At 37.9% G+C, this 8515-nt stretch overlaps 1 pseudogene; it reads right to left on the minus strand.

Annotated features, from left to right (window-relative positions):
* Positions 1-249: 249 nt before the first annotated feature.
* Positions 250-6875, minus strand: LOC131077266 (protein HOTHEAD-like; annotated as a pseudogene).
* Between the last annotated feature and the right edge of the window lie 1640 nt (positions 6876-8515).

Below are 8515 nucleotides of genomic sequence, written 5' to 3' on the forward strand. Positions count from 1 at the left end.
AGTATTATTTTTTTCATAAATGATAACGTTGCCACCAACTCAAAAAGAAAAATGATATTTGAAATAGAAAAAGTATGACGAGCCTATTAAAGAACCATGTTGCTTTTCACATAGTGATGTATTTCTATTTAAATGTATAAATTATATTAATAGTTGAACTAAATTCACATCCACTTAGAGAGCCTAACTTTAGTAAGCTATTAAGTGGCGAGCCAATTAAAGAACCATTTCGCCTTTCACATAGTGATGTACTGCTCTTTAAAGGTATAAATCATATTAATAGTTGAACTAAAAATACATCCACTAAGAAGCATAACTTTGGCACACTATAGTATTAAGTGGTAAGCCTATCAAATAACCATGTTGCCTTTAGCCACATACCCCTAAAGAGAAGGCAAAGTCCATGCAACACCTCTGATGCACTTTTGATCATATTTATTAATTAATTGAAAATTAAAATACAACAATTTTTCTATTTTTAATTAATTAATAAATACGACCAAATGTACTTCCTAGATGTTGCATGGGCATTTTGTAAAGAGAATGCCATAAATGAATAAGAGAATTAGGGAGGCGCTCTATGTTAGGCACTGCAAATTATACTTTGGTAGATCTGCCCAATCGTTCTCTCAAGATCCTCACTCCCATGTATCTGCACAATCACAAAACCATAGATTATATATAAAAAATTACAAATATCAGAAGAACATATCAAGATTTTGTTTCTGAATTTGACTATGTATGTTTTTTTTGTTGCTAGCCATTTCAAATTAAATTTGATGATTCATTTTTTTTTCTAACTATCGGCCCTTATGAATCATAGAGTTTAATCAGAAACATTGACAGAAAAAACATACATAATCAAATCCAGAAACAAAATCTTGAGATCATTATGAACTGAAGCAAACCTAGTGAATTTGATTGGAAGAACATCTGTCCAAAAGTAAAGAAATTAAAATAAAATAAAATTCAAACACACCTTCCAAGCATCAATACAGTGGCCTGAGGATTAGTTCCTGGAGAGAAAAGAAATGTGGATCCATCAATGACTCGAACACCATCTGCTCCAATGAGTTTATACTCTCCATCAACAACACTACCCACCTGACATCCTTCATGGTAATGCCAAATTGTTGTCACTCTATCCTTACAGAACTGTTTTAATGAATCCCAATCCCCTGTTTTCCTTGGTATCAAGTTTATAGGATGTTGAAAGGTTGAACTCATGATCTGGGTCAGGTTTACATTGGGGGGTATGAATTGTTTCATAGGACGGGATATTATGATCTTTTCAATGGTCCTTATTCCTTTCACACACCTCTGCAGATCCACTGGGTGCTCAAAATAATTGAATTTCACAACTGGGTTGTCTCCAGCATTGGTGCTGTTCAATCTCAGATAGCCCCTGGAATGTGGACCGCTCACCTTCTCTAGAATAATTCCTCCCTTATTCATTATGTTCTGTTTTCCACCACAGGGTGCAAATTAGTCGCAGCATAGACAGACATACATCTATCTATACATGAAATGAATAATGTTTGAATACGTACCTCAGAAGATAATCCATATCCACTGGATGCCTCTATGAAGGATCCAAATTTGGTGATACCTACAACTTGTATGAGAGAGAGCTCGAGAGGAACTGCAGATGGAACAAAAATGGGATTCATGGGGTTGTCGGCCATATTCTTCCCAACTTCAGGCTGGTCCATTATCACTCGTATTCCCATGTTCTTCAATTCTTCTGCAGGTCCGATCCCGCTGAGCATAAGCAGCTATGGGCTTCCTAGAGCCCCTGCAGAGATTATAACCTCACTGTTACCTTTCTTCAACAGGACTCGATGCTCAGCTCCATCTCTATCTCTGAAAACAACCCCATACGCTTTTGGCCTTGATTTTCCTGTAGAGCATACCCACCAAACTTCCAAATCAAATTATAAAAAGGTTCAAACTCTGCAGGGGCAGGGTATCTACACTTTCTATTAGAAGCGTGGTTAGATGTCTTTTATTTATTGGGATTATAGGGTAATTTCATATACTACAAGTTATCTGTAAATTATAGGTTATAACCACAATTGAATCGGGGTGAACTGCATCTCGATCAGTTGCTGTAGACTCCACCTTAAGTGGATTCAGAACCGGAGCAGCGGGCTATGCCCTCAAACTGAAAACAGATTTAGTATTGATTCTATTGAAGACTATAAACGTATTCTATTTAAAGAAATTCAAGTTCTACAAAGTAGGGTATATACGCTTCCTATTAAAAGTACAGTTAGATGTTTCTTGTATAATGGGAGTACAGGATAGTCTTATATACTATAAGTCATATGTAGACCAAAAACAGAATGAGTATCTAAAATTATAAGAAAATTCTGTTTAAAGAAATTCAAATTTTGCAAGGGTTGGTATGGATACTTTCTATTAGAAATACTGGGTATATTGGGAGTTCAGGGTAGTTTCATACTATAAGACATTTGTAGACCACAAACAGATTGAGTATTGAATACTATAAGAAAATTTTATTCAAAGAAATTCAAATTCTGCAGGAGTAGGATATGTACACTTCCTATTAGAAGCACAATTAGATGCCTCCTGTATCTTGGAGTATAGGATAGCCTCATTATCATATACTATCAGTCATTTGTTCGAAAACAGATCGAGTATCAAAAACTATAAGAGAATTTCATTTAAAGAAATTCAAATTCTGCAGGAATAGGGTATGCACACTTTTTATTAGAAGCACAGTTAGACGCCTACTGTATATTGGGAGTATAGGATAGCCTCATATACTATAAGTCGAGTGAGTATCAAAAACTATACGAAAATTTCATTCAAAGATATCCAATTTCTATAGAAGTAGGGTATGTACACTTCCTAAGAGAAGCACAGTTAGATGTCTTCTATATATTAGAAGTGTAGATTGTAAGGGGCTGGTGTCTCAAGTACAGGGAGCACAAGGAGTCAGGTAGTCTTGTAGGGTGTAAGTCCCTATCCGATTCCAATGAGGTGTGCATTGTGGTGGAAGATCGTGGGGAGGTCTCAAACTACAAATGTGTGGGAATTGGACAAAAAACTTATATATGGGGGATTGGTTGAAAAAAATAGCTGAGTGCCAGGAGTGCACCAAGGTGGTCTGAGGCAAACACCTCCTCCTAGGGGTGAAGAAGAGCAACCCTGCCCTCTAGTCTCAGGGAGATAGAGGTTATACATGGATATTAGGGGTGAAGTAGAGTAACCCCGCCTTACCATTAGATGGTGAGGTTGATTGGTGGGTGCATACTCATGGTCCTTATCTCAGTGAAGCGGAGTAGCTGAGCCAATGTTGGGGATGACTCCCGAGGAGTCGTCTATGACCCGAGAACTAGCGAAGCGGAGTACCTAGGCCCTTGCGAGGAGGACGATCACGCAATGGATTGTCCCGGTTGGGGAAACAGAGTACCCAAGATCTTGTAAGGGGGATGGGCGCGCAATGGGCTATCTATGTCAGAATGTTGGAGCTCGAGAGTTGGGCAAGCTATGTGGGTTGAGTTGCAGAGCCAGATGTCCATGTGTCTTGTGGAACAAGTGGGGTGATGTGCTGGGCATGCACCTAGGTTACCTGAAGTGGAATTTGCATTGAGGTTCGAGATCTCAAGGCCCTAGAGTGGGGGTCGAATGTGGCAATAGGGACAAGGTTTCGAAAGTGTGCTCAGGTTGAGCCGAGCCATCGGGAGGGAGACGAAGATGGATGAGTTGCATGACTGAAAAGAGGACATGGTCCATAGGCGAGTTGTTCTAGGAGCACAACCGAGTTGAAGGAGAGTTCAGTGACCAAGGATATTGGGTTGGATCATGGAGCGAAGAGCTTGGAGCCCAAGTAGGAGTGCAAGGTGATCTGTGAGTCCAAGGAGCTTAGACTGGGTGTTTGCATGGAGTTGGTTAGTGTGCATAGGATGTACATGGAACAGGGTTCTCCAGCGAAGTCATGTAGACATAGGCCAGGGGCCCAATGCAGTCGAAGCTTGGATGGATGAGCATGAAGCTAGCTCAGGGAGTCTAGTCGTCCCATGAGGTATGGTTGGTGCTTGAGGGTTCTAATGAGCTGAGGGAGGCCAACATGGGGCGCCAGTGCTGTGGGAGTACAGAGCATGCTCAAGGAGTGTGCAAAGTTGGAACCAGAGGGCTTAAGGAGTTCCAGATGTGGTCAGTGTTAGTAGTCAGGGTCTTATGGGGGACTTGGGAGATGAAGGCATGGAGAAGACCTGTAAGCTTGTACCCAAGGGTGCAAGGGTGGTGCGACAAGATAGTACTAGAGTAGAGTCAGGGACTTGAAGGGAGTGCTAGGAGCATCGGGACGAAGGAGACCTGCAAGAGGGTTGGCATGCGCTTTTATTCCGTAGGTGTGTTTGTTAATGTGGTCAGGTGGTGGACACTTGAAAAAGGAACGCGTAGTCTGGGAGCAAGAAAGGGCTTGTCTGCAATGGGAGTCACGAGTAAGGTTTGCTAGTGCCGCATGAGATTAGACCTCCTTTGGAAGGAAAAAGCTTGTTTGGGCAACAAGTCGATCTAGCCCCGTGACATAGATGTAGTCTCATATACTATGAGTCATCTATACACTAAAAATAGATTGAATATCGAAAACTTAAAAAAATTCCATTTCCATTCCCATTCCATATTTAAGTTGTTACTCTATTCTTTCATATGAAAATTGCTGAAAGCAAAACATAACATGTAAAATACCTTTGGTAGAAAAAAGAAGGCGTTGAACAGTTGCATACAGCAAAACTGTAAGTTTTCTCGGATTGGCATGTTTAACAAGAATATCAGCAGCTGTAGAGCGATGTCCGGTGCTATTAAAAATTGTCCCACCAAGCTTGGTGCCAGGGATGTGGTCATATGTGAAGCCATTGTAAGGAGAAACCCCTGCCTCCATGAGAGCTTCCGCTACTGCATTCTGCCATTTGTTTGGGGCTGGTCGATGAGCTATTGTACTTTCCACCCATTGATAAGACTGCTCCACCAAGCTTGGCTCCAATCCCATGCTCCTCACCTCACTTGAACTCGCTCGGGTGTAAAATCCTGCATTGTGGCAGGTGCCTCCTCCCAACACTCTTGCTCTTGCATTGATCACCTGGCACATACTCAAATTAACTATTATTCAATTCAATCACCAGTGCAGCTCTTACTGAATTCAACTCACAAAAAAATGCAGATATTGATAGGCATCACAGTCATTGAAAACTACACCTTTACTGTGAGCAGCACGCCTATTATTATTCAAAAATAGTGTGGTCCCATTGAAACAACTAATCTAGTGGATTATTATTACCCAAATAGTAAACAACTGGTCTTTCTCCTTTTGATTTAACCCCTTTTGGGATTCTTGCTTTTTTTTTCTTTTGGTCTTTTTAGAGGGTAAACACTTTTGATTGGAGTGATGAACTGGTTAGGTCATATATGGAGGATCCCATCCCTAATATGAACACTAAAAAATATCATTTGAAGGTCACATATGGGAGACCAACATGAACACTCAAAAATATCATCCCAAGGTCAAATATGGAAGACCTCATCTCTAACACGAACATTCAATAATACCACCCCAAAACAGGTTTAGACCTTGGTGGTAAGAATAACAACACCATAATTCAAGCATCAAACTATGCCATTAACAACTGTCATTACTTAACTTCTTCCCCCTACTTTTATTAAGACTTTTTTTTTGCAATCTAATCCATCACCCTCCTCTTCTTCACGATTAATCGCTAACTGTAATCCAAAATGTCAATTGAAAAAACATATACAATTAAAATTAAAAACTACCGTACATTTAATTATTTAAAACTTCTTCTGCAATCTAATCAATCACTTTCCTCTTCTTGACCACAAAACATTAAGTATAATCCCAAATGCAACTGAAAAATCACTATCTAAAAACTAGATGTTGATTTAATCTGTTTCTGACAGTTCTACAAAACAATTAGTCACTAAAAAGAAAACAAGTCAAAAATCAGAATATCATAACTTAACCATCACACTATGCCATTATCAACCATCATTACTTAACTTCTTCCCTCTACTTTTATTAAAACTTTTTTGACTGTCTAATACATCACTCTCATTTTCTTGATGATTGATTATTAAGTTGATCCAAAATGTTTTACAATCTAATCCATCACTCTCATGACAAAAGATCACCAAATCTAATCCCAAATATCAGTTCAAAATCATACACGATTAAAATCAAAGGCTATCATTACACATTACATCGTATAAATGTTTCTGCATATCTTAAAATTAGACGTTCTGTTATTGAAACTTCTACAAAATAATTAGTTATTAAAAGGAAAACGAGTTGAGTCTCACCCCATCCTCAGATATAAATTCCTGAGTGGGCGTGTGGGGCGATTCATAGTCACGCAAATTTGCATAAAAATTATGAATGTCAGTTATATTTGAGTTCCCAAATGGAGATCCACCTCTTTCCAAGAGAAGAACAGACATATTCTGAGACAGAGTGGCAGCAAGAGGACACCCTGCTGTTCCTCCCCCAACAATTATATAGTCATAATCTGACTTCTTCCAATGCGCATTCTTCTTTGCTTCTTTCATAAATAACTGCTTTCTTCCTGGCCCAAAAACATAAAACTAAAGATTTTCAAATGCTTCAATTCTATTTGACTTAATCACAATTATCAGGGACATAATATTTAGTTGAATCTAAAAGCATAACACTATTTAATAAGAACTATTTGAAATAATGTTACATAGTACACTATCAACCTAAATGAGAAAATATAAGACACTAACCTTCTGCAGGGATGCAGAGAAAGGTATGGAGGACAAAACAGATGAACACTGTGTTTGCTTTGACACCCATCTGAGCTGGCTTCAGTTTGTGCACCCAAACAGTTAATCATATCAAACTATAGGGACAGATAAATAGCAATTAGTTTTGCCTTAATTGATCAGTAAACTAGTATGATCAGTAAACTCGGGGTAGCTGGATGTTGTACCGAACCGACTAGGTAGATGATAGTTTAACCATGGAGAGTGACCTGTAAATAATTAAACACATAGCCAGTAAAGCAATCTCTTTCACCTCAATGATTGCCTTAAATTCTGAATGCTCAATGCTGAATGAATGCTGAATGCTAAATTCTGAATGCTGAATGCTGAATGCATGCACCGCCGAATTGAATGCTGAATGCATTCAACTGGACAGGTGCCCTGTAAAAATGAATGCCCATTGCCTGCTGAACCGTCCAACCAGTAATTGGAAGCAAATTGATCATGGCCCCCAAAATGGATCTCATTCAATTATTCATGGGTCACAGAGCAGTAAATGAGTTTGAAATTTTTGTAATTTTTTTATTTTTATTGTGGGAGTCTAAAACTTGGGATGAATGACAAATGCCAAAAGAAACAAAAAAAAACTTTGTAATCTGGTGGAACAATTTGTATTCCCACCCTAATTTCACTGCCCAAATCTTGAGCTTCAAAAAAGTATGCTCTTTAAAAAAAATCCCAAAAAGAATTGTTTTAAAGTTTGTTTTAAAAATTTAATAGGAGAAGAGCACCAATAGTTGTTATAACTAATTTTGCACACCCACTGATCCTAAAAGGTACATCGGATTTCAACAATTGCTTTTTGGTTGTCTTCCTATGCAACTTAACTACTTATAGCTTCTAGATAGTAGAGGCAAATGCTATGGGATTTGTTATGCACACAAGGATTAAAAATGGTCATTTATGTTATGCACACACAAGGGTCCAAAAAAGGATCATTTCCGTTATGCACACAAACGGACAAAAAATGGTCATTTGGAAGTGTCACCTATAATGCCCCAATTGATCGTGCACTACAACCACCTCCTATTTATCTCATATGTTTGAGTAATTAGTTGGGGAAGATAAGATTGTTTAATTGACTAAGGTTTGAACAATTAGTTGGAGAAGATAAGTTGTTTAATTGGTTGTTTTGTTGGACAGCTGGCCATTTTTGGTATGTAATTTTCTCATGTGCATTAATACATTTTTATGCTTTTTTTTTTCTTTTTTTCTTTTTACCAATACTTATGCACATGAATACAAATAAAGTTGCACAACTCCTCCAATTAAAGTTAATAATTGAAATGTTGGATAAGCAAGAAGCTCATGACCATTGAAACATTAAAAAAATCTACAAAATTTCCTCTTCATGGGACCCAATTGACATTAAGAATTTGAAAACCATGAAAGCCCATTATTTCCTCCTCCAACTACTTACAATCGGCCATCTCTCTCCTAATATTAAGTTCATGATGAAAACAACAAATGGGCAGAAGTTCATAATGAAAACAACAAATGGGCAGAATTTAATGCCAATTGAAAATAGCCGACAAAAGAAAAGAATTTTTATGTGTTGTACTCATTGAATTTTTATGTGATTGGATTTAATTGTTTGGGAGTTTTTTTAATATTTTTTAAGTTTTTAATAAATTAGATATAAAATGTTAATGGTTTTGATTTTTTACATAGTAAAATTAATTTGTGA

This window comes from Cryptomeria japonica, chromosome 8 (assembly GCF_030272615.1).
Source record: "Cryptomeria japonica chromosome 8, Sugi_1.0, whole genome shotgun sequence".
NCBI classification, from domain to species: domain Eukaryota; kingdom Viridiplantae; phylum Streptophyta; class Pinopsida; order Cupressales; family Cupressaceae; genus Cryptomeria; species Cryptomeria japonica.